Source organism: Equus przewalskii, chromosome 5 (assembly GCF_037783145.1).
Source record: "Equus przewalskii isolate Varuska chromosome 5, EquPr2, whole genome shotgun sequence".
NCBI classification, from domain to species: Eukaryota; Metazoa; Chordata; class Mammalia; order Perissodactyla; family Equidae; genus Equus; species Equus przewalskii.
Window position 1 is genome coordinate 2580022 of NC_091835.1, and position 27711 is coordinate 2607732.

Sequence of the window (27711 nt, forward strand, 5' to 3'; positions counted from 1 at the left end):
GGACCCCATCTATCGGTACCCCTGCTTTGACAGGCACTTGAATGGCCTTCCTCAGGAGTAGCAGCTATCAAGGACATTAAAGCAGGAGGGGACTTTAGAGATTACTCCGGTTTACTCTCTGCATTTTACAGACAAGACAACTGAGACATGATGGAGTTAAATCACTGACTATAACAGAGATATGTACAAGATGCAGAAAGAGCAGGAAAAACTCTGCCTGCTTGGAGAGCAAGGAGGTCAAAGAAATCTTTGTTGAGGAGGGGGCATTCCAGTGAATTTAGAAGGATGAGTAACAATTCCCCTGAAGGACAGGCGGATTCCAGGCTCTCAAAACAAAATAAAACAAAAACAAACAAACGAAAAATTATACATAAAGGCCTGAGGCACAACACAGAAAGGTAAGCCCATTACATTGTGAGCCATCAGGTATAACTGAGGAATAGAGGGTATGAATGGTGTTAAATGACGTTTAAAACATGGGCCATGTGCTAAATATGTGTGTGCCATGCTAAATAATTTTGACCCTGTCCTATAGGTGGTAGGAGATTCAGAAATTATTACAATACGAGACTAACATCCTGTGGTTGGTGCTTTAGAAAGGAACCTTACTGACTGCTTGAAGGATGAATAAGAGGAAATAATTTGGAGATTTAAGAAAGCCCACCTCTCCATCAAGAACCTCCTGAAATATTCCACTAGGCCTTTTGGGTTTTACCCGGGCAGAATGAGTCTTCCTTCCCTTTTTCCTCTTGGCACTTTGTGTAGGTTCTATTTTTATGTACTTATCTTACCGACATATATGAATGTCTAGCTCTCTAATTAAAATGAGATCCCCCAGCAAGGATATTCATAGCAACCCTTCCCACCAGAAACACTCTCCACATAATCAGAATTAAAATGTTCATTCAAACAACACATGAGGCTGGGTTCCTCGTGGGTTTCAAAATGGAGTAACGTCCACATCCTATGCCACTGAACTTCTTCCATGTAAAATTTAGCTTGTAAACAAACAACTCTAGTCTAAGATGTATAAGATGAGTGTGTGTATAACACATATATACATGTAACTATAGTATAAGACAAAAAGGTGCAGATAAATGAGTGAGGATGTGGCGATTCCTTCCAAAAGTGGAACACAAAAGAACACTCTGTAGAGACATCGTCATGTGAAATAGGCCTTGACACATAGGCAGGATTTGAGCACAAAGTGATTTGGTAGAGAAAGAGGAACAAGCAGAAGGACTAGTAACTATAGTGCCTTAAGGAAAAAGTAACTATAATGCCTTAAGACTAAACATGTGGTTTATATTGAAATTTCTCTGATTTTTGTTGTTTTTGTGATTGTTAAGAGTTTGTTTGAATCCGAATCCAAAGAAGTTACATAAACATTGTGATTGGCTGATGCCTCTAATTGTCTTTTATAAACTATAGGTTCCATCTACATAATATCTTTTTTCCTCTCAATTTGTTTTATTTTCTTTCATTGACGTAAGAAGACACTTAACTCAATCATCTAGATGGTTTTACACTAATTTCCCCTTCCAGACTAAGCACTAGAAGGTGGTTCCTCACCGGGACTTTAAACGTATTTATTTGCTGAATGTATACAAAGAAAAGTGTTAAGACAGATCCTCTCTGGGAAGTACTTTGCCACTAATGACTATTTACTATGAATAGAAAATTATGCAAATTTGGTGAATGAATATTTTAAATACTTGGTTTCTAAGCATTAGGGGTTAATTTCATTAATAACATTTTCCTTTGTAAGCTAAGGAATTTCAGTTTGCGAGTCTAAATCTTTGAATATATTAACGTGAACCATATAAAATTACCTACAAAAAGAGTAATTTCATTGGTTAAATCTAATAGAAATGAAAGCTATTTTATTTCTTCATAATTTAGTATAACCAATATTATTTATAATTATCTAATATATCTGATATGCCACATTCTCATGCTTTAATCACGTAGATTTATAAACATCTAGATTAACATCCAGATTACTTTACTTTTCAAAGACAGATTACTGTTTTAGTTTCTATATGATTCTCTAATTCAGTGTCAAATTTGTGCTTAAAGGGCAACTGGAAATATTTGGCAAGATGTGAGAAGGAGAATGGAAGTGGAAACTGTGCGAAAATGCCTATAATGACTTAAACAGATTATGTATCATTAAGATCCCTCTGGGATGTCAAGGTCAAGATAAGTGAAGGTATTCACTGCTCATCAGTGAAAGGCAGGGAGCAGAGTGCAGCTCCTTTCTAAGAACTATTACCCAACCCCATAGAACCAGGATTAATTTACAGAATTTAATGCTTAGTTGAAATAAAAATGTGCTAGTTCTCAGTGAATTGAGGATGAAAGTGCATATAACAGTCGTAGGTCTGAACTGGAATTATTTAATAACCAGTCTGGTTATAAGCAATTGGTCTCTGAGGAATGTTAGGCAATTTTCCCGCAATTTGAGTTAAATATCATGCCAGAAAAAGAACTCTAATGGCTAGTCACAAAGTGACTGCTGAACAGACTTCTCACCACCTTAACAAAAGCCAGAAAAAAATATATGAGGTGAAAGCAGCCACTATTACTCATGTGAATAGGTCTTTAAAAACTCTTTCTTTGGATGTGGAGCAACAGAAGTAAATTTAAAGCCCTCTGGTTGACTCTGACTTGGGCTCTAAACTCCTTCAAAAGAATATATAGAAGAAGAGAGTTTTCAAGGAAGTGGATTGACTTTGTGGCTTTACACAGCCACTCAACAAACCCCAGCCTCAAGAGCCTCATCAAGGAAAAACAAAAATAGCTTTGGTTTAACAGCGAGAACATTGGTAAATAAGGGGAGAAGAGTATCCGTGTGTTGTTTTCTAGGAGATGAAGCATGAGTGCATGGGATTGGAATATCACATATGTGGATCTCAGACTTCTAGATAAAAATATCATAACCTCAGCAATGTGATATACCCTTAACATACAGTCCGACAATCTTAATACATGCAGTAGGAAAAACCTGGTGGCCTTGAGAGTTATTCAGGAAGGAAGTTATTCCAATGAAGAAACAAGTCCCTTTAATATTTTCTGATTCTAATCCTAACACCCTCTCAGCTACAGTAACTGTTGAGCACAATTCTGAACATATGAATACATAGATGCATCAAACATTTTTTGAGAAGCAAATTTGATCTGCTCCTCACATTACCGGCTCCCACTATATTAAGCTTCATTTCTAAGAAGTACCCAGGTGAAAGATAGCAAAGTGCCCTTTGCTTTAGACATTTTGTTTCAATTAAAAAAAGCATTGGTCTGGGATTCAGAAGCTTATGTCACAATTTTATTTCTGTGATTTTTTTCTATGATCACTGACAAGTCATTGAAACTTTCCATGACTCAGTTTTAAGAATTAGGGTAGATCATTATTAACAAAAACTATGGAAATGCCAAGGAAAATGAGGCTCCAAAGACAATAAAAAATTTTTGGCATTGTGAACTCACCTTTGAGAGATTAGCAGCAAGAGGGTAACTAGGAATGAAGTCCAATTGTATGGACTTAAGGATGCAGGCAGTGAAAAAATAGAACCATCAAAGTTATCTAATTCCAATAGAATATTCTTACTATGACACCATAATGGGTAATTAGGAAAGAGAGAAAAAAAAGAAGATGGATAATTGTGGTAAAGTGAGTTAAAGTTTCATTAATTACATTATTTTCTAAAAGTCCTCCATAATCTCGAAATATCAACAATAAGTAGACAAAGTTCTGAGATATTGCAACCTGCTTATGGAATATTTAACATCTGTCCAAGATGAGCTGTCATTAAATATGTAATTCTTCACTAAAATTAATGAACGGTATTGCAGTTATGTGTTAAAACGAAGGTTGTTCATTTAATATTGCATGTATTGGCAAACAAAACAGATTTCGGAGTGAAAAATGTTAAAAATTATTCTACAATCTTCTAGGGGGTGGGATTTCAAGAATGACTTGAATAAGGAGCTCTGCATACCTTCTCCTACCAGCAAAACAATATGACTGGTGAAAACCATTAAAACACACCACACACACACACAACCCCCCCCAAGATCATTTAAAGTATCTGGATACTGTCTTAAGGGCATAGAGCAAATGAAGAAGCATTCATTCAAGAAAATGTATCAAATCTCTATAGGAACAGAGAGGGTCTGTGGAATTTGAGCCATGACTGGCTTCATTACCTGCACCCCGGCTCTCTATTATAGAAGCTCTACCAGATGCATGTATACTTCCCTCTCCTCCCAGCTCCCAGTCTGGGAGTATCTAAATGTCTGAAACCCTGGGTCAGAGCCCAGATAACCTTAGAATAAAAGGGAGTCACAAGCATAGAACAATTGGGAGTCTCACTGAGGAAAGAACGCTTTGCCTCAGACGCAGACAATCGGCACTCCCGCCCTCCGTACAAACTAATGGGACTTCCCCGGCTGATTGTGGTGTGGATGTTGTAAGTACCGATTTGTTCTTTGTTTTCCCGCTCCTTGTTCTGTTCCGCTTTATCCCTGATCCGCATTCTGTTCTCCTTTATCAATAAACTCTGATTGCTTAACCAACCAAGTAGCCTTGTCGGTACCTGTCATTCCTTGCCCTTTGCGGCTGCAGACAACACCCTGGGAGGGGCAGGCTGCTGAGATTCTCATCCTCCCCACCCAAGCCTGCCCCAAGTTGCAGAGGCTCAGTTTCAGACAGTCACAGCCAAGAGGACCAATCAAGTCTCTCTTTCCCCCACCCAGCCCCCACTGATAGGGCAGAAGTTCCACTCCAGGCGCAGTTGGCCAAGAATACTGGGGTCTAGATCGCCCTTATCCCTAGGGCAGAAGTTCCATGCCAGGAAGGGCAAATTGAGACGAGGGTCTCTCAACCTCCCATTGTGGCCTACTCAGAGGGCAGAGTGTCACTCCTGGAAAAGTAGATCCCTGTGCCCAGCTCCTGTGCAATGGCACAGAGATTCTACAAGAGGAAAGGCAGGCCATTAGCATAAAGAGCTCCACTTCTCTGCCTTTGGAAGGAGAGTGGAGAACTCTGTGCCTAAAGGACATTGTTGAAAATAATGGAAATCTTTGTAGAGAACAATGAAAAAGAGGCTGGTGGCTCTGACACAAGCAATACAGCAAAGCATCCAGAATTTCAGAAAAGAAGAGCCCCCCTGGGTTAATAGAGAAAACCACAATTCAACAATAATAGTTGGCAATGTTAATATCCCACTTTCAATGATGGATAAAACAACTAGGCAGGATTTCAGCAAGGAAATGGAGGACTCGAACAACACTAAAAACAACGAGACTTAGACAACTACAGAACAGTGCACACACAGCAGCAGATTACAGTTTCTCAAGTGCAAAGGGAACTTTCACCAGGTAGACCACACACAATCTTCAATAAATTTAATAGGGTTGAAAACATACAATGTATATTTTCTGACCACAACAGAATGAAATTAAAAATCAATAATAAAAGGAAATTTGGGAAACTTACAAATATGTGTGAACTAAATAACACACTCTTAAATAACCAATGGGTTAAAGAAGAAGATATTACAAAGGAAATTAGAAAATATCTTGAGATGAATGCAAACAAAAACACAAAAATAGCAAAACTTAAGAGAGTCAATTGAAACAGTGCTCAGAGAAATTTATAGCTGTAACAGTTATAGTAACAGCAACAGCTTTTATACTAAAAAAAAAGATTTAAAATCAATAATGTAACATTTCACTTTAAGAAACAAGAAAGAGAAAATCAAACTAAACCCACAGTAAGCAGAAGTAAGGAAACAGTAAAGAGTACAAATAAATGAAATTCAGAATAGAAAAATAGTAGAGAAAATTAACAAAACCAAAAATTTGTTCTCTGATAAAATCAACAAAATTGACAAACCTTTACCTAGACCAAGCTAAAAAGAGAGAAGACTCAAAATTACTAAAATCTATAATGAAAGAGTGTATATCACTACTAACCTTATAGAAATAAAAGTTAATATTAGAGAATTCTATGAACAAACTATATATCACAGATAACAGATGAAAATGACAACGTCCTAGCAAGACTCAAATTCCTGAAACTGACTCATGAAGAAATAAAAAATTTGAACAGACCTATAACAAAGAATTCATTAAGTAATTTTAAAACTTCCTACAAAGAAAAATCCAGACTCAGCTAGCCTCACTGGTAAATTCTACCACATATTCACAGACCAATTAATACCAGTTCTTCACAAACCTACCCAAAATATAAACAGGAGGGAACACTTCTCAGCTATTCTCTTGAGGCCGGTATTAACCAAATGAGGTATCACAAAAATAAAACTACAGCCCAATATCTCTTATGAATATAGATGTAAAAATCCTTAAAAAAAATATTAGCAAACCGAATCCATCAGTCTATAAGTAGGATTATACACCATGACCAAGTGGGATTGACCCTAGAAAAACAAGTTGGTTTAACATCCAGAAATCAATTAATGTAATACATTATATTAATAGGATAAAGAACAAAACCACATGATCAACTCAATTGATGCAGAAAAAGCATTTGACAAAATCCAACACTGTGTTATGACAAAAATGCTAAATAAACTAGGATTACAATGGAGCTAACTCAAGGGCATCTATGAAAAACCCAGAGCAAATAATAGACGTAATGATGAAAAACTGAATGCTTTCTCTTTACCATCAGGAATAAGTCAAATATGTCCACTCTCGCCACTTCTATTAAATATTGTACAAGAGGTTCTAGTCAGGACAATTAGGTTTTTTACAAAAGGCATTCAGACAGGAAATGAAGAAGAAAACTATCTCTATTTGCAGGTGATATGACCTTGCATATAGAGAATCCTAAGTATTATGCACACACACACAACTATTTGAACTAATAAATAAGTTCAGCAAGATATAAGACAATATACCCAAATAAACTGTATCTCTTTCACAAGCAATGAAAAATCCCATGACGAAATTAAGAAAACAATTCCACTTACAATAGCATCAAAAAGAATCACTTAGGAATAAATTTTTAAAAGGAAGTTCAAAACTACTACACTGAAAATTAAACTATATTGTTCAAAAAACTGAAGAATATCCAAATAAATGGAAAGCTATCTCATGTATTTGAATTGGAAGCCTTAATATCGTGAAGATGGTAATACTTCTCAAATTGATCCACAGACTCAAAACAATCCCTATCAAAATCCCAGATGGCTTTCTTGAATAAATTGACAAGCTGACGTTAAAATTCATATAGAAATTCAAGGAACCCAGAATAGTCGAAACGATCTTTAAAAAGACAAAGTTGGAAGACTCATACTTCCAGGTTTCACAGCTTTCCAAAAAGCTACAATAATTAAGACAGTGTGGTACTGGCATAATATAATAGACATATAGATCAATGGAATAGACTTGAGAGCCCAGAAATAAACCCATACAGTTATAATTAATTGATTTTTGACCAGGGTGCCAAGACAGTTCAATGGGGAAAGAACAGTCTTTCTAACAAATGGTGAAGGGACAATATTGTATATCCACATGCAAAAGAATGAAGCTAGACACTTACCTCACAATATACAGAAAAAATTAACTCAAAATGGATCAAAGACATAAATATAAAAGCTCAAGCTATAAAACACTTAGGAGAAAACATAGGAGTAAATCTTCATGACCTTTGGTTTGGCCGCAGTTTCTTTCCTTTAAATACCCTCAGTTTTTAAATTGAACTTGAAGATTTTCTTTTTCGTGTAAATCAATCATGTCAACAGTTTTGTATTTGGTATGCTTATTCTGTAGTAAACCATATTTCCCTTTTCAGATTTAAGCATCTCATTGCCATTTCGCACATCTTTTATAATGTAAGAATAACTAAAGTTTCCATTTTTCTCTAATATGAACTAAGTTATATACAAATTACTTTCACTATTGTTATTTTTAAATTTTTCCTTTCAAAATTGTATTTATTTCTGGTTTTCATGAGATGATAGACAACACAACAGCAACAAGAATTCATTATGATGCTTCAAGTCTGACATTAATAAATTGCACTTTGGGTAGGTCATATAGCTCAACTTTTCTGGATACCAGTGAAGTAGTGTTGAACGAGAAAACTCTGTAACTTTGTTTATCATGTCGACCATTTTTTGGCACTAAAGGCACTTAATATAAAAATATTTGTTGAACAAGATCTGTATGAATTGACCCATCCCTAGATTTCTAAGTTACTGCTGACCTTTGTATGGCTATAAAACAATTTCAATTAAAGCAAACAGAGGAACTGAAAAAGAAAAAAACAGTCCAAAATACAGTTTAAATCAATATTCATTGATTTCTGGAACACGGTATGCAAAGAGCAATAGACAGAGTGTCCTAAGAGAAGCGGCCATAGACACTAATCAAAGAGATAATATATTTACAAGGTAATGCAGCCTCAAGATCTTCAGGAACATTTGCATAATCAGGTGGTAGCAGCTTCATGAATGCAATTTTTGAGTACAAAAGCCAATAATCTTCCATCACCGTTGAAATCATTAAAAGCTATAAACTACTGCATTAAAGTGTGTAGTTTTAGATAATGTTCAATCAAAATATTTATTCATGAGAAAGAATAGTTTAACAAGAGACTCACAAAGTATGTCATTTGTCTTTTTGGTTTTTGCCACGAAAGCAATTTGCTGTTGTTATAAGGTTATTATGATGAAACATATGACATTCAAACTAATTGTGACATTGGCTAAATATTCTTTTCCTAAATGATTCGTAGTTAGGAAGGCATGTCTATTTTGCTAGTCTAGGTCAGTCATTTCACTTGGTTGGGGTGTGTTATTGAAGACAATAGACATCCGTCGAAGGCTTACTATGTCATCCCCAACAGTTGCTCTTTGTCAATTGTTACACTTAATGCTCCCAACAACATTATGAAGCTGGTATTGGTATCCCCATTTCACAGAAGGGGCAACTGAGACACGAGGAAATTAAATACCTGATCCATGTCACACAGCTAGCAGAATAGCAAGGCTTACATTCAACTTAGCTCTGACTTCAAATTTTGCTCTGTCCATAGTATTTTTCTGGATAGTAACTTCCAAATGTTTGCATTCAGGCCAAAGGACAATGAGTGAATGATTACAGAAGTTGCAATGCCACTCTAATTCTGCCAAACTTGACGGATCACATCATCCCCACCTGGGATTAAGAGGATATTGCTATTTTTACTTTTATGATGCTTGTCATTTGTGAATCTTGTGTTAATTCAGTGACACAGTCCAGGTCACCCTGCTCTAGATATCATGGTGGCAAGCCAAGTGATAGGAAGTATATGATAACAATTCTCCACATCCAAATTCTAAATTCACAAATTTTCAAAATTTAATCTTTCTGAATCCACAATGTGTTTTCCCTCTGACAGCTCCGTCTGTTACAGCATAGAGTAGAACTCTCAGTGTAGAAGGGGCAGAAGGAACAGTTCTGGAATAAGAAGATCCCTGGAGAAGGAAGTATGCTCGCCGAAGCAAGCAAGAGTGCTTGGCAGTAAGAATTCATTCACGTTATTAGAATACTGCTGAACTGTTTTAGGTCTGCTAGTCAAATCTCATTATAAGAAACTGCAGAGGTTTTCATGAACTCCCACTGCTACTTAGTTTTAGCCCCTATCCCTAGCTTTTGCTGCCCTGCCTGATTCATTTATTCAGCCACTCAAGCGAAGAGATATTTCATAAGCTCTGACTACATGCCAGTTCTGGACTAGGCACCAGGGATACAAAGACGAGAAAAAATAAAACCTCTACTTTCATAGAGCTTGAGTTTATTGGGGAAAATGGGGTTTAATCACATAATTAAACAAACGAGTGTATATTCAGAAGTTGAGTTAGTGCTAAGAAGACATATACCTACATCTATATGGTGTTTAAAGTGTTACTAGATACTTTGTCAAATCCCATCCTAGTGAGTGCTCCCAACAACCCAGGCAGGTAACAATTATCTCCATTTTACAAAGTGATTAATACTCACAGAATCCAAGGGCATTAGATTTGGAAGGGATATTTTAGGATTCGTTTAGCGTTATGTTTCTCAAGTTCATATTCTCTCACAATTAGACACTGACTTGGTGCTTCTGTGGAGGAATTTGTATTTTCAGGCAGCTCACAGTGATTGCAAGAGCTGGCAGTTTGGGGAATTCTGGACCTAGCTCAACCATCCTCTTAGTGCTTCAATCTCCTCTCCTTTCACCAAATAATCCTCTCAACCTCGTTTGGAATTTACTGGTCACAGGGCAATTTCTAGAGGTATCCCACCACATCTTAGGAGAGTGTTACCTTGTTCAAGGTCATAGCGAAATTGCAGAACTGAGTCAAACCCAAGCCCTTAGTTTTAATTAAAGGGCTCTTTTCATCATAATACATCTGTTTCTGTCTTCACACATAATGAAAAATACACAGAAAACAGGTTAAGAAATTTTTCTTAAAATTAAAGCACTTAAAATATTAAAGTGCTATGCTTTAGAAAATTCTTCTATAGCATTTTTTTAATGAAGTACTAATTACTGGCTTTAGTTAATTCAATTCTCATTCACACAACAGGCTATATTTATTTTGTAAGAATGCTTTAATTGGAATAGGGTATTTAGGACTTTATGCAGTAACTGTCTCGGGATATCGGAATGTAATATTTAATACATATATTCTAATGGAATGGTATAACTTGGATAAAAACAGAATAAAATTATATAATCACGAATTAATTATGTTAGGTATTTTTATTAAATAGCCTTAACCATTTCTCAGACTGGCAGGGTCACCTGAAGGGAATTGTATCTTAGATTTCACCTCCGTGGGTGGTATAATCTCATTTGGGGTGGTACATCTCAGAGCCAATAGGTCAGAGAAATCAAAGCAATTAAACTTATATAATTTTAGGTATGAATCAAAGAAGACGAAATTGAGTTCTCTATTCTGTGAACAACTATATAGTTCATAAATTTCTTGATATAGCGAAATATATCATTTTGGTTTTTTTTTACATTGTTCATCGGAGTTAATTGAACTGAAGGGCAAAATATTGATGCAGCAGTCACAGCCTTACTAAGAAGATATTTTCAACATGATCTCATCTGCTTTTGAATTTTGCTGCCAAGATGACATATGAAAAATTCTCTTCACCTCAAAACAGAAACGAGTACAAATAAATCTGTTATGGCTAAAAACAAAAGTTTCAGTCATTTTTATTTTTTCTATTGCTACATTTATGATAATACCTTATCAAGTTAGAATCTAGTAGCTAGGGATATGCCTTAATTTACTTATAATTTTAACTTTGTAATTGTCAGTGCCCTCGAGTTGATTGCAACTCTTAGCGGCCCTGTGGACAGCAGAGCAGAACCCTGCCTGATCTTTTTGCGCCGTCCTCCTACATTCTGGCACTCTATCAGACAATGCTCTACTGCTATTCACAGGGTTTTCATGGCCAGTTTTTCTAGAAGCAGGTGGCCAGGTCCTTCTTCTTAGTCTGTCTTAGTCTAGAAGCTCTGCTGAAACCTGTCCACCATGGGTGACTATGCTGGTATTTGAGATACTGGTGGCATAGCTTTCAGCATCACAGCAACATGCAGCTGCCACAGTGTGACAACCGACAGATGGGTGTTGTGGTTCTCTAACTGGAAAACGAACCCGGTCTGTGGTAATGAGAGTACTGAATCTTGCACATTAGACCACAAGGGCTGGCTCAAAATTTTAACCAGAGTGTTTTAAATTTATTCTATCTATTAATATATTTAAGCAAAATCAGAATTTAGAAAGAATGACTAAACATCCAAGAAAGCAAAAACCAAAAGAATGAAAATATTTTATATACACATTAATTGCTTTAGTAATGATGAATCTATTATCTAACTTAATTAAAGCATTTAAAAATATTTCTGAAGGGCTTTATCTAATTAGTCCATATTAACCTAATCCAATTCATAGTTTACATTTGAAATTAGCAAAACACTAATTATGCTCAAATATTCTGTATTTAAGATCTTAATTACTTCAACTTTTTAGATAATTCATTATTTATTTGACAAGTATCTTCCAAGTAAAAAGTAAAATGTTAGATCATAAAAGAGAGAAAAATGAATGGCAGATGCTTTGCCCTATTTGATTTTGTTGTATGATAAAAGGAGATTTAATCAATGCAATTTGATCCAACAGTATTCATTAACAGCCTGTTTTAAGCAATAACTAAACTAGGCTAGATATCAGAAAATAAATGAATTGGTATGTCTTGCCCACAAGTTACTTTGTTGTTTAGTGAGGGGGACACAAAGGTAAACAAATAAGGAGAATACAATGTGATCAGTGATCTAGTTGAAATACAAAAAAAAAGTTTTAATGAAGTGAACTGGAAGGACAAAACAAACACTGAGAGAATTATGATAGTTCACAGATTGGTGGAGTGCAGGGGAGGAATGAGGTCAAGAATCAGGTTATTTTTTGGAAAAAGGGACTACCATGTGCAAAGTCACAGAAACCAAATTGCTCATTGAAGAATGGCTTGTGGAAAACAGTTTGCTTCTAAGAAATAAGATGAAAGATCAAATCTGAAATACACTTTCAAAATGTTCATTCTTCAAAAAACAGCTTAAGAGAGTGAAAACGCAAGACACGGGGGAGGGGGGAACACGTATTTGCAACACATGTAACCTATAAAGGGCTTGTTGTCAAAGTATTTAAATTAGTTTTATAGTTCAATAAGGAAAAGAGGACCAATCCAATAAAAAATGGACAGGAGATCTAAATGAACGTGTCAAAAAATAGGATACACAAATGATCACTAAATATATGAAAAAAGTGTGCAAACTAACTAGAAATTAGAGAAATGCAAAGTAAAACCACAATGAGATACATCTTTTATACCATCTAAAATTGAAACAGTCTACAAATCAAGTTACCAAAGATATGCCTATCTTGGTAAGTATGTACTAGTACAACAAATTTGGGGGGAAAATTTTGATTATCTACTAAAGTTTAACTTAACTCTTTGACCCAGTAATTCAACTCTTAGATACGTACCTAACAAGATATACATCAGAAGACATATACAAACATGGTTACAGCAGTGTTAGAAGAAATAGACATTTGGAAACAACTCAAATGTTCATCAACAGTAGAAATGATAAATAGTGATATATAAGTATAAGGGAATACTATACAGCACTAAAAAATTAATGAACTAAATGTTACATAATGAACTAATTGTTACATAAAACAACATGCATGAACAACGCAAAACATACTGAGCAAAAGAAGGCAGACACAAAGAATACATACAATATAATTCCATTTGTGTAAATTTCAACAAGAGGAAAATTAAACTACAATGTTAGAAATCAGGATAGTAGTTACTTTGGGAGAGGAAATAGGACATTAATTGGGAACGGCATGCAGGAGACTTATAGAAAATGAGCAATATTAAACTTCTTGATGTGTGTGCAGGCTAGGAGAGTGTCCACTTTGTTATAACTCATGAATTGTACATTTAGAGTTAACGCATTTCTGCATTTTTCTTATTTTTCACATTTAGTTAAAAAAAAGAAAATTAACACTTCAGATGTCTTCCTCATACAAATTCTCATCTTCAATAATGACATTGTGTTCTTATTTCTGAAAATGTTAAAATTCTGGGCATTCTCTGCTTTTTGACATGGAACGAGCCTATTATTCTGTTGGTACTCAGCAATTACCAACTTATAAAATTAAAATGGCAATAATTCAATCATTGCACTTTTGACTAAGGATAAGGTAAGAAATGGTCTATCAAGAAAGAAAGTAATTCTAAAGGAAGTTAAAGATTCTCTATAAAATTAGACAAAATCATATTATAGGCAAATAGCATTATCAACTATTTAATGTTAATTATTTGCAAATTTATTAGAAATATACTGTAATTTCCATCTCAAATATAGACCTGGGACACCTCATTTTGATGAACTAAATTTCATTTCTGTTTGGTCCAGTAACTGTCTCTTTTTTTTTAAAGATTGGCACCTGAGCTAACAACTGTTGACAATATTCTCCTTGTTTTGTTTTTTTTTTTTTTTTGGATTGCTTTTTCTCCCCAAATCCCCCAGCACATAGTTGCATATTTAAGTTGTGGGTGCTTCTAGTTGTGCCATGTGGGACGCCGCCTCAACATGGCCTGATGAGTGGTGCCATGTCCGCGCCCAGGACCCAAACCAGCGAAACCCTGGGCAGCCGAAGCAGAGTGCAAGAACTTAACCACTCCATTTGGCCACAGGGGTGTCCCCCAGTAACTGTCTCTTTAACTTTGCTTTTTGTTCTGATGCTTTACTTTGGCTTTTAGTCTTAGAAACTTTACATGAACAGGGATTTAGTGACACATTATTGGCAAAAATAAATGCTGCATTTAGATCTCTTCAATTTTATACATTACTTGAGAATAATGTAATACACATTTTAATAAACTAAGTTATAATTGATTTTAAACATACTGTTTAAACCTACTGGCAATTTCAATTTTTTTGTTATTATTGCTGCACTATATGCAAACTTGCAATAATGTGATGTCCTTGTAGATATCTCTGAACATGGGAAGTCTACAGTATTTCACAAGCCATGGATGTGATAAATAAATGAAAAGCAACAGGATATATGAGGAAGCCATTTGGTTTAGAACTAATTCAGCCTGACCTTGTTTTTCCAAAAGGGACTGACGTGGCCTGTTGAGCATACATTGTACATCTGCTTTAAACATTTACTATGTCCCAAAGACGAGAATGATGCCCTCAAAGACAGAGATGTAGCTTCACCTCATATTGGTATTTCTTTAAAGATAAGCATCTCTTCCTGGAAACTAAGGATTAATTATCGACCTGCTTTGCTCACCTTGTGACCACTGACCTCCTGACCACTGACCTGCTGTGCCAGCTAATCATGTCACGACAGTAGTAAAAGAGATATTCCTGTCGTATGTGATGTATGCTTTTTGTTCCAAGACGGGTATATAACCATGCTGTACACCCCACTTCTTTGGTGCCCTTCCTTCCTTATGGAAGGCAGGCCCCGGGCTAGTTCTCAGATCTGACTCATAATAAACTCACACCAATTTTGATTTATAGATTGATTATGGATTATTTGCATTAACAGGTGCCTAGGTGTGTATTGTTCTCCTTCACCAGTTCTGAAGTCATTCTCCTCTGTTCTCCACAGATTTTTCCCAGCTATCTCCTTTGACCTCTCCTACCAAACCATTTCTTTTCTTTGACTGTTTCACTCTCCTTGCTGCTATTCATGCTTCAGGGAACTTTAAGACTCCATACAAAGAGATCTTTTCCTCTCTTTTTTGAATTTTATTCTGCTTGCTGGGTCTTTTTTGTTGTTGTTGATCTTTTTCCTGGCTATTATATAATACTTTTCCACATCTTTTTTTTTTTCAAGTAATTTTATTGGCATTATAATGGTTTATAATATTGTGTAATTTCCAGTGTACGTTATTGTTTATCAATTTCTGAATACACTTCATCACATTCATCCCCAGTAGTCTAATTTTTATCCGTCACCATACATATGTGCCCCTTTATCCCTTTTGCCCACCCTCCAACCCCCTTCTCTCTGGTAACCACTAATAAGTTCTCTTTATCCACGTCCATTGATCTGTTTGTTTTTGTGCCAGCACTATGTTGTTTTGATTACTGTAGGTTGGTAGTATGTCTTGAAGTCAGGGATTGTGATGCCTCCAGCTTTGTTCTTTTTTCTCAGCCTTGCTTTGACTACTTGGAGTCTTTTGTTGCTCCGTATCTACTTTAGGATTCTTTGTTCTGCTTCTGTGAAGAATGTCATTGGGATTGCACTGAATCTGTAGATTGCTTTAGATAGTATGGACATTTTAACTATGTTTATTCTTCCAACCCATGAACATGGAATATCTTTCCAATTCTTTGTGTCTTCTTCAATTTCTTTCAATAATGTCTGATAGTTTTCAGTATACAGGTCTTTCACCTCTTTGGTTAAGTTTATTCTTAACTATTTTACTCTTTCATTATGATTGCAAATGGGATTGTATTCTTGATTTCTCTTTTTGCTACTTCATTTTAGTATACAGAAATGCAACTGATCACATATCTTAATACATAATAATAAGATTGCAACAATAAAATCATATTTATATTTACTGAGTGTTTTTTATATACTGGTACTATTCTAATCTAGGGGAGATTTTACATATATATACAAAATTTTATGCCACTGTAATTATAAGCCATTATTATTCACAATCTTTGTTTTTGAGCAAGATTAGCCTTGAGTTAACTACTGCCAATCCTCCTCTTTTTGCTGAGGAAGACTGGCCCTGAGCTAACATCCATGCCCATCTTCCTCTACTTTATACGTGGGACACCTGCCACAGCATGGCTTGCCAAGCGGTGCCATGTCCGCACCCGGGATCCGAACTGGTGAACCCAAGGCCTCAGAGAAACGGAACGTGCGAACTTAACCGCTGCACCACCGGGCCGGCCCCATTATTCACATTCTTAATAGCTCTCTTTATATGTTTTTAAAATCCTAGGGACTCACTAATACACTTAGCAATCTAGTGAATTAACTAGCCGAGACAAAAGAACAAAGATGCATCCTACCCACGCTGTCAGTTGTATTCCTAAAGAAAGCAACTTGAGGTGTTCATGCCTTTAATAATTGAGGTCTGTGCTGTGCAGAATTTGCTGAATGACCAACCCTCTATTTTATTTCTCTATGTAACAACTCCCATGGTCTTTTAATAACCTCTATTACAGAAACTTAATTGTAAGGAGATTATGAACAAACGTATATGCTACTGTTATAAATCATAAAGCAAATAAACATCAAGATAGAAACTTCAGGTTAGGCAATGCGTCTTTGTACTTGCTGAGTATTTTTCACAAAGTATATAAATCAGAACAAGAGGCAAACAGACATGAACATAACATTTTTGCTACCCTTTCATAACTGGGTTCAGATTTCCTGAGTCTTGTTTCTTTAACAGCACAAAATGATCTAAGAGATATATATATATATGATGATGGAAGCTAGTTCCAGCTCAGTAGGTATGAATCTGAGGATTATATAGTGGACTTTTCATTAACTATTGTTCTAAATCCTGTAGACTTGTAAAACTATTATCACTTTCTATTCAGCTCATCAATCATAAAGATTACCAGCTCCTTACATAATGGGAATTTAACACAGATCTGGTATTCTTCAATTTAAAGAATATAGGCAAGAAAGGATAATACATTTGAGAGAGTGACTTCATAAATCTTTTAAGGTTCAAGTCTATAATAAAATTGTTTTTCAAGTAATGGTTATTCGGTCTTAGGTTTGCCATACATTATGAATCTGTTTCTAGTGAAGACCATATTTTTTATGTTAATTTACAAGTTTTGCCTTTTAAAAGTACCACAGCCTCAGAGTTCACCCAACTTAAGATGTGCTAGGAGCCCTCCATGTGTCAAAATTTAGCAAATCGGTCCTCAACAGGATTTTATCTAATTTTATGATATATGGTAAACAGTAAAAAGTCATTCTTTACATTCAGAAGTTTTCTGAAGAATTACACTGCAGTTTTTAGGAATTGCTTTCAACATCTCTTTATAATTTGTGAAACTATTCATAGCCTCTCCACTGGTTCCCTGCCTATCGCCTCTGAAATGACAAAATAGCAAAATTTACTATATGGAAACATCTCATCCAACATATTTTGAAGCATCCTCTTAAACTGAATATTATTTCTAGATGTTTTATCACCATTTGATAGGCCACTTAAAGGTGTTTCTAAAAATATTCTTTGAAACATTCTGTATAGTCTGTCTTTCCCAGTTTAGAGCAAATCTATCAATGGGGCGTCTAATGTCAGTATTGGACATTATGTGTCTACTCTAAGTTTTCATTTTTCTGTCAATAGGACAGAAGCCCTGACACAAAGTTATAAAATGTTTCTGACATTCGTGGCTCACAGAGCAAGAGTTTCAAAGAGCAGCAGAAGCTTCTTTTCAAACAAAGAAGCTGCAAAGAGCTGCTTAATGTTGATTAAGCAGAGACATTTTCTTTAAGCCAATTGCTGAAGTAAATAAAAAGGGAGGTGGCGAGGAAGGTAGTTTTCACAGTGATCGACCAATCTGCACTTAACATGCAGGTTATGGGAAATGAAATGCAATTGAGCATCTTGGGATGTAATGCTTTTCCAGAATGTTCTAGAATCTTCTGTAATGTTCTGTAATGTTCACATGCCATACAAAAAGGAGAAAGAGTGGTAACTCATTGAGGTGTTAAAAAAAAACAAACAAGGAAACAAAAAAGAATAAAAATAAAAAAGCTGTTGTGGAAGAATCCATAGGGAAACTATTAGAAATAATAAACAGCTACAGCAAAGTTGCAAGGTATAAAATCAACATCCATAAATCAGTAGCATTTCTATATGCTAACAATGAACTAACAGAAAAAGAACTCAAGAACTCAATCCCATTCACAATCACGACAAAAAGAATAAAATACCTTGGGATAAATTTAACCAAGGAAGTGAAAGATCTATACAACGAAAACTACAAGACTTTCCTGAAAGAAATTGATGACGACATAAAGAGATGGAAAGACATTCCATGCACATGGACTGGAAGAATAAACATAGTTAAAATGTCCATACTACCTAAAGCAATCTACAGATTCAACACTATCCCAATCAAAATCCCAATGACATTCTTTACAGAAATTGAACAAAGAATCCTAAAGTTCATATGGGGCAACAAAAGACCCCGAATTGCTAAAGCAATACTGAGAAAGAAGAACAAAGCCGGAGGCATCACAATCCCTGACTTCAAAGCATACTAAAAAGCTACAGTAATCAAAACAGCATGGCACTGGTACAAAAACAGATGCACAGATCAATGGAACAGAATTAAAAGCCCAGAAATAAAACCTCACATCTATGGACAGCTAATCTTTGACAAAGGAGCCGAGGGCCTACAACGGAGAAAAGAAAGTCTCTTCAACAAATGGTGCTGGGAAAGCTGGACAGCCACATGTAAAAGAATGAAAGTTGATCATTCTTTTTCACCCTTCACAAAAATAAACTCAAAATGAATCAAAGACCTAAAGATTAGGCCTGAAACAAAAAGTCTTCTAGAAGAGAATACAGGCAGTACACTCTTTGACATCAGTTTCAAAAGAATCTTTTCGGACACCATAACTCCTCAGACGAGGGAAACAATAGAAAGAATAAACAAATGGGACTTCATCAGACTAAAGAGCTTCTTCAAGGCAAGGGAAAACAGGATTGAAACAAAAAAACAGCCCACTAATTGGGAAAAAATATTTACAAGTTATTTATCCGACAAAGGGTTAATCTCCCTAAGACGTAAAGAACTCACATAGCTCAACAACAAAAAATCAAACAACCTGATCAAAAAACGGGCAGCGGACATGAACAGACATTTCTCCAAAGAAGATATACAGATGGCCAATAGACACATGAAAAGATGTTCATCATCACTAATCATCAGGGAAATGCAAATCAAAACTACACTAAGATATCACCTTACACCTGTTAGAATGGCAAAAATATCCAAAACCAAGAGTGACAAATGTTGGAGAGACTGTGGAGGAAAAGAAACCCTCATACACTGCTGGTGGGAATGCAAACTGGTGCAGCCACTATGGAAAACAGTACGGAGATTTCTCAAAAAATTAAAAATAGAAACACCTTATGACCCAGCCATCCCACTACTGGGTATCTATCCAAAGAACTTGAAATCAGCAATTCCAAAAGTCCCATGCACCCCTATGTTTATCGCAGCATTATTTACAATAGCCAAGATGTGGAAGCAACCTAAGTGCCCATCAACTGATGATTGGATAAAGAAAATATGGTGTATATATACAATGGAATACTACTCAGCTGTAAAAAAAGGACAAAATCGTCCCATTCACAACAACATGGATGGAACTTGAGGGTATTATGTTAAGTGAAATAAGCCAGATAGAGAAAGACAACTCTGTATGACTCCACTCATAGGTGGAAGTTAACATATAGGCAAAGAGAACTGATTGATGGTTACCAGGGGAAAGGGGGGGGGTGGGGGGAGGGCATAAAGGGTGAAGTGGTGCACCTACAACACGACTAACAATAATGTACAGCTGAAATTTCACAAGGTTGTAAATTATCATAATCTTAATAAAAAGAAAGAAAAAAAAAGCTGTTGCTGGATGAAGATATGGGATTAATCACGTAATGCCATCACACCATATCAAAGGTACAAATCATATCACATCCAGCAAAATCACAATGCTCTTTTGCTTCTGACTGGTATTAAGGCTAAGCCTGTCAGCAAAAGCACCTCCTGTGCTTGAGCCTGAACAAATTTATTGATGAAAATGATGCAAGTCCTTCCAGAGAGGCTCCTCCAAAAGCCACACACTTCTCATTCCTCTGCTTCTAACACAAAAGGATATAGCATTTCAGATAATTCTTATCAAATGGTCATTGACTGCAGCTTAATCTATAAACATTTGCATTCCTTGTTTGCTTGAAGCTGAACACAACATCACATTTCCAGTGAAAAATTAAGAATATATGTATGTATTTAAGAGGCTGTCAGTTCTGAAATTTCATATGTGACATTAATTCTCACAGGCAGCAACCATCAGACAACTACGACGCAGTTCACCCGGGAAACTTCAGGCTTCATTAGACTGAAAAAGATATTTTGTCATTTACTTATGAGATTTAAACTATAGCCAAGAATTGGCTATATAACTGCTTTGCAAAGGTTACAAAGAACAATTCTAATATTAAAAAATAAATACCTAGAAGATAAAAAGCAGTGTGATTTGTCCTATTTCTGAAATAATTTTTTAGTAAGTGACATTCTACTGGAGGAGCCACTGTAAGTCCAATGATCTCTTTAATGGGAGAATTTTATTGTGAAAAGAGATCATATTCACAGAAAAGCAGATGTTTACAGCTTTTGGCTCTAGAATTAGATTATATATGTGGCAATTAATTCATTTAATTAAAATTGCTAAATATTTATATACTCATATTTGTATAAAATACCTACTTTTCTTAAAATATCTTGTATGTTTAATTTTTAAGACACAAGGAGAAAATTCAAGGAGATTTTTATTTGCTTGTTAAATGTGGCAATAGTATTTAAATGATGTTAAAATTAAAGTAATAAATGCAGATTCTGAGCAAAGAAATCAAGAAATAAAGATGACTGTAAAATAATATTTTATGAGAGCATTTGCATATTTTGGCATAGCAAAATGGTATATGTGGGTATTAGAACTGGGCACTTTTTATTAAAGACTATCATTATGAAATAAAATAGCTGTAGTTTCTCAAAGCATTTCTGACTTTCCATAAGGATACCCATTTTCCACAAAGTGGATTCGTATGACATTTAGTCTTAAAAACCTGAAAGGGACAACTTTCTTGATGGTGATATCAGGAAGATGATGAAGAATTTTGATGTCCCTGAAGTGTTAGGGAAATATATGTGAAGCAATGTCCCAAGAAAAAGTAATAACATAACAAAAAAGTAAAAATACAATTAGATAATACATATGCCCATGCAGTTATAAATACATATTGAAATTAGTGCCATATAGTAGGAAAAAGGAGAAGACTATATATCAGAAATCCCCTTCTCTGGTCTTGACCAACCAAATATGTGTCAGTCAGCTTTCAGTGTGCTCATTTATCACATGAAGACTTACATTAGGAACACACATGGTAGGTCCTCAACATCTACTGATAAACAAATGAATGAGTTTAACCCTTCCGTGATTGATCATACAAGAATTAACCTAGTATCATTTCTTTTTACTAGTAGAACCATTAAGATAAAGCATCTGTGCATGAAAAAATATAAGGGAATACCCATGAGTAATAAATGAGCAATATGGATGTATAGAGAACAAATCATGACAGACAAATCTGATTGCTGTTTCTGATAGAATTACAAAATTAATGGGTAAAGGGAATGCAGTACAAGTCATATATTTGGGTTTTCATAAAGTATTTAATTCAATATTTCATAAGCTCTGACTCACAATATTAATTCAGACTGGCTTGGAGATGATTATTCTCAGATGGTTTGAAAACCATTTAAAGAGCTGTAAACAAGGGGTAATGATAAATGGCAACAGACAGAGTTGAGGGGAGGAGAGAACTGCCACTAAGGTTGATTTAGATCTTGAGTTTTAGTATCTTCATTACTAACATGCAAAATGGAATAAACAACATGCAAATGAAATTTGAAAATGGCACTAAATCGGAAACCACTCTAAACATAAGAATAGTAAAACAGTCAAGAAGATGTAAGCTGGAACCTAAAAAGGGACTACATAAAAGACTGCTCACTCTAAAAAGGCAAGTGTGTGTTAAAAGGCATTTTGGATTTATTAAAAGCAAACAAAGCTAGACAGATCTGGCAAAACAGGTTCACAAAATAGGTTAGCACAATCCTGTAAGTAATGCATTAATGGAAACTCCTTTAATAAGTATGCACAGACTTTTATTCACGTTTAAATATTGACAGATCTGCAAATGGAGAAGAGTATGAGGATTACAGTTTAACCCAAATTCTGATTTTCAATATGGCACCCCAAATAGGATAGTACACATCCTTATAGAATGACTTTATACATTCAATTCTCTATTTTCCTCCATATGAATTATTCGCAGGAAAAAAATTTCCACTATAACTTAGCTATTCTTTGACACTGAGCACACATACAGGAGTTTTCATCTCTCATGAGTGCAGTTGAAGTGTATGTGGGGAATATCACCTACAGAAAAGATAATCACGAAGGTAAATCTTCTGTAAATGACTTTTGGATTATCCATGGCACAATGCTCCCTCTTCATCCGTGCAAATAATTGAGAGTCGATTGTACACACATATAAGGAAAGATAAATGGGAAGACAAATGACTTCCATAAGAAGATTATTACTTTCCTCCACTTTATCCCCTTCTATCGGACAACTCAACAAATTAGAGGGAATTCAGAGCACTGAAACAAAAACAATAAAGGCAATAAAGTTACCCACTTATGAGAATGAATTAAGTGAGCTAACTCACAGAGTGCATCTGACAGCCGTGAGCGAGCTATAATGGGGACCACCTAGTTACAGGCTGAAAATCCAAGAGAGGAAAGTCTTTTCATGGAGTAAGAGCAGTTTCCCTCTTACTCAGATTCTCAGATAAACTACAACTTGGAAAAAACACGATTGCCTAAATTATTGTGAACAAATTTGACTTAGACTTTTATTGCAGACATATTTCTGAAGGACTGAAGAACCAACTCTTAACTATCCATGGGTAAAAACACTGAAAGTTAGAAGATATCATGGAAATCACAGTGATTTTGAAATTAGATACACCTAAGTTTGAATCTTGGCTTTGCCGCTCACACAATGTATATGGGTATGGTTAAAGGTCCTCACCTAAAAATGGAGATGATAAAACTGACTTAATTCACCATGTGTCAAATGAGAAAACAGGTGCCCACAGAATGTTAAAATAATAAAGAGTAGGAAAAAGTCACATTTGGTTTTGAAATATATATACAAAAAATGTTTACATTTTCCATATTGCAAACCTAAACTTTTTAAACTATCATCGCTAACTGGGAGGAAAAATGGTTGAAAGAGTGTGATATCTGAGATCTGGAAGACTTAGGTATGACTACCGCTTCCTCATTTACAAATTATAGGACTTAAGTAATTTATTTAAAATCTGAGTCTCATATTTCTCATTCGTAAAACTGCAGAAGTAGTGTGCAGGTCAGTAGATCATAACGTGCAAGGATGAGCATACAGTGGATACAGAATAAACACTGATCTTCCTTTAGCCCCATCTATATCTTTCCCCACCTACAATACCTACTTTTACTACCTATTTTTCTTATTTTCTTTAATGCACATGCCATTTTGGTGCGTACGTTGCATCATCAGTCTCCAAGAACCACACTGAATTTTGGGTAGGGAGTACATTCCACCAATGTTTTTTCCCCATCTTCTAACAGTTTAAAAATCATCAAATAAGATAATGTATTTGAAATTACTTAAGGTCAGAGTGTTACATTAACGGCAGATTACATGTTATTAGTTTAAGTATTCCTACATACGTGTTGTCTTTGTTTCACGAAATTTCAGAATAAAAGGCTATATTTATATAGCTCATTCTGTTCAGCACTAAATACAAATGGGTGATAAGTCAAAGCTTTTTGATAATGGGTGACAATCAGGCATCTACTCAACCTCTTTCTGCTCACTCCTGACCCTTTCAGCTTGGCACTAGCATCTGGAGCCTGACTTCTGACTGAAGAGCAGGGAAATAGACAGCTGGGCTTAGGTCATCTTCTTTACATATTTATTTTTGACAGCTGTAGGTCATCTTCACAGGAAAAACTATAAAGTAATATAAATATATTAAAAATAAAACTGGGAACTTTAAAAGCTGAGAATCGCTCTTCCCAGGAAATTTATCTTATTAATACCCTTTAAAAGGAATATCATGCTTTCTGTTTCTTCAGCAAGTTCCTCCTTCACAATAGGAGGATCCATCTCTCCCTCTTCCCCAAACCCCAATGCGTTCCCCACTGTTTGCTTGTATCAAGTTAAACATTTCTTAAACAGGAAACATTTCAATTCTCTGGGAAGATAACCTTTCCAATATATACAGATACGCCATGTAAGAATGGGTCCTCTCTCAGAGCAGTGGTTTTCCATTTCCAGGAGTATGCAAGTTATTTTGTTGAAAGAATTGAATGAATGTTGAGGGAGGGAGTCTGTTCTGGATGAGAACGGATCAATTCCAAAGAGTTTTCCACCACTAGGAACCTCGGAAAGAGAAAGAGTGACCTTCTCTGTATTTCATGAACATTTCCGAATTTAAAACAATAATTGAGCACGGACTTTTTCCAGGTACTTTGCCAAATACTGGTAATATAAAGATAACCAAAGCATAGTCCTGCCCTTCAGAATATCCTGACCCCGTAAAGGAGAAAAAATCCAGAGGAGACTGTAACACGAGCTGAGAAGTGCAGAGAGGCAGATATGCATTCGGGGCCATGGCTGCACAAGGAGGTGGCACTCACCCCGATGCGGACACACGGAGGGCTCTGATTCCTAACGTTTTCATAATGCAGGCACCATATGTTTGTGTGTAAGAATTTTAACATCTTTCAGTTTGTCACTTTGCTGTTTCAATGATTACTAAGACAGTCGAAAAGAGATTAAACTAAATGACACCATTGCTCTTTACAAAATACAAAGGCTTTTACTTTTCTAGTAATAAAAACATATATATTCATGTCATAAAATTTGGCAAATAAAGAAACGACATGGAACAAGAAAATAATACATTACTATTAATATTTTTGTGCTATTTTCATTCCAGTTTTCTCCTTTCTCTCTCCACAAATAGAGACGCAGGTAATTGTAATATGTATGCAATATATGTATAATGTATGATGTTTATGTGTATCCATGGGCATATATCTATTATACCTACAGTAATACAAATGGTTTTACATTCTTAAAAAATCAATATCATTTTCTAATATTTATTGAGCACTTATTATATGAAATATAATAGTTGCGCATCCCTAACAAACTTTGACAGATAAAGGAACTTACAAATGTAAGTATTTAGAACAGTGTCTGAGATATAATATGCCAATAAATACAGCTGTTATTAGCATTATTGTATTGCCTTCACTATCTTTATACCAGGATCACTTGGGTCTGTCGATAATAAGGGATACAACATTATTTTTTCATGAAAAGATATTAAAGGTGATATAATAGATACATATTGTATCTGTCCAGAACTCCACTTCCCAGAATTTCTTTAGTCCTCTCTCCCTCATATCTAATGCATTGACATAATGTTGGGTGTTGCTGTCATCTGGCCTCTGTTGACATATCCAGGGATCAATCATACTCCTTTGAAATCAGTTATGGAAAGTAAACTAAAAAGAATTTGGTCTTATTTTGGGTATCTTAACCGAGACCTATAAGCAGAGGAGTGATAGGCAGCCATGTTTTCCACTGTGGGGTGAGACAAGCAGACGATGTCAGTGTACAAAGAAAGATAAAGAAGCCAATTCATAGGGAGAAATAGAAATGAGAAATGGATACAATATTCAGATGGTCTGCAAATTTAGGATTTCCATTTTTCCTGAGGCCCTATTCCCCCCCACCCAAAAAAGAGAAAAAGAAATTTGTCCTTGGGTTTTAAGAAATACTTTTATATCACTATCATAAATTCCCCTTTTGCTTAAGCTGCCTTAGGTCTAACCACTTACTTTTATGGATGAGGTAAGAAAGGCCCAGAATAGCTAAATTACTTGCCCAACATCACATAACTTTCAAGTGGCTGATGTGAAACTAAAAATAAGATTGAGTATGTAAACAAATATTAATTTTACAGCATTTCTAATAAAGTGCTGGCCTTTGTATCAGATCAGGTAGGGAAAGAGAGGACAGGGTTGAAAAACTAAAGCAACAATTTGCCCTTTTCTTCCAAACTCAGAACTGCTGAGAAGAGAGATCATGACCAGATGATACCTGGAAATCAATCTGATGCAAAGTACATGGGTGGGAGAACACCTTTTCCAAAGACAAAACTCCTGGACTCTGAGAGCCAAACAAAATGTTGACACTCTAGATAAGACACTGAGAGGCTTCCAACTCTCAAAAAGAGCCTGCCAGAGACCCTCCCCCAACCTTCCCTTTTGTCTCACCTAATCACACCAACTTGTATCCTCCAGGAAAGGCGTGTATCTACCAGAGAATGTGCATCTGTGATAGAGAACGATAGTGCCTTAAAAAGATCAGCTGTGGATTGTTAAGATCACAGCCCTCCACGTAGGAAATGCCTTGTAAGCAAGATAAAAGTCTCTTATGGCTTTAACACATACACAAAAACCTCCTCTAAAGGCCATCAACAAAATACGCTTCACTAAATAATGAGTGTGCAACCTTTTTCTTTTAGGTTGCTTAGGAACTAAAGCACATTTCCACGAACAAAGCAAACAAACCTAGAAATACAAATAATTTTACTGCTATGAATAGACTATACAGACTTATGCAAGCCAATGGATATAATTTATAATAACATTACTAATACCACCGATTTCTAAACTGTATTCTATAGCTATAATTTTGTCATCAATCTTTGTTTCCATACCACACCATCATGGTCCCTGGCACGTGGTAAGTGCTTAGCAAACGTTTGGTGAATTAATAAAATCTATTAACAATCCTCACGCTGCTGGGTTTCTCTGTGACACTTTCAGCAGCTCAGCAGTCCACACAGTCCGAACAGCTTGAGAGGTGAAAATTTGCACCCTAGTGAAAAGAGTTCTAAACAGGAGGCCAGGAGATGAGGCTCTTAGTCTTAGATCTGTCGAGACACTTGCATTCACTTTCCTCGGCTATAAAACGTGTTTTGTACTAAGTATTTCTAAGAGCTAAATTCTCATAACAGTCTACATTTTTAAGGACAAGGAAGATGTTACGGATACATTTTAAAAGCAGAAAAGTGTTAGAATCGTAGCTTTACCATTTACTGGTGACCTTGGATAGTTTGCTAAACCTCTAAAGTTCAGTTTCTTCTCTTGTTAAATTGGAATTATAATAATAGTTACTTCATACAACCATTAT

General features: G+C 35.6%; 1 protein-coding gene across 6 annotated transcripts in view; it reads right to left on the reverse strand.

The window, feature by feature from the left end:
- The window catches only part of ERBB4 (erb-b2 receptor tyrosine kinase 4), a 1105575-nt gene that overhangs the window by 639969 nt on the left and 437895 nt on the right, over positions 1-27711 (reverse strand). The gene's annotated exons all lie outside the window — the stretch shown is intronic.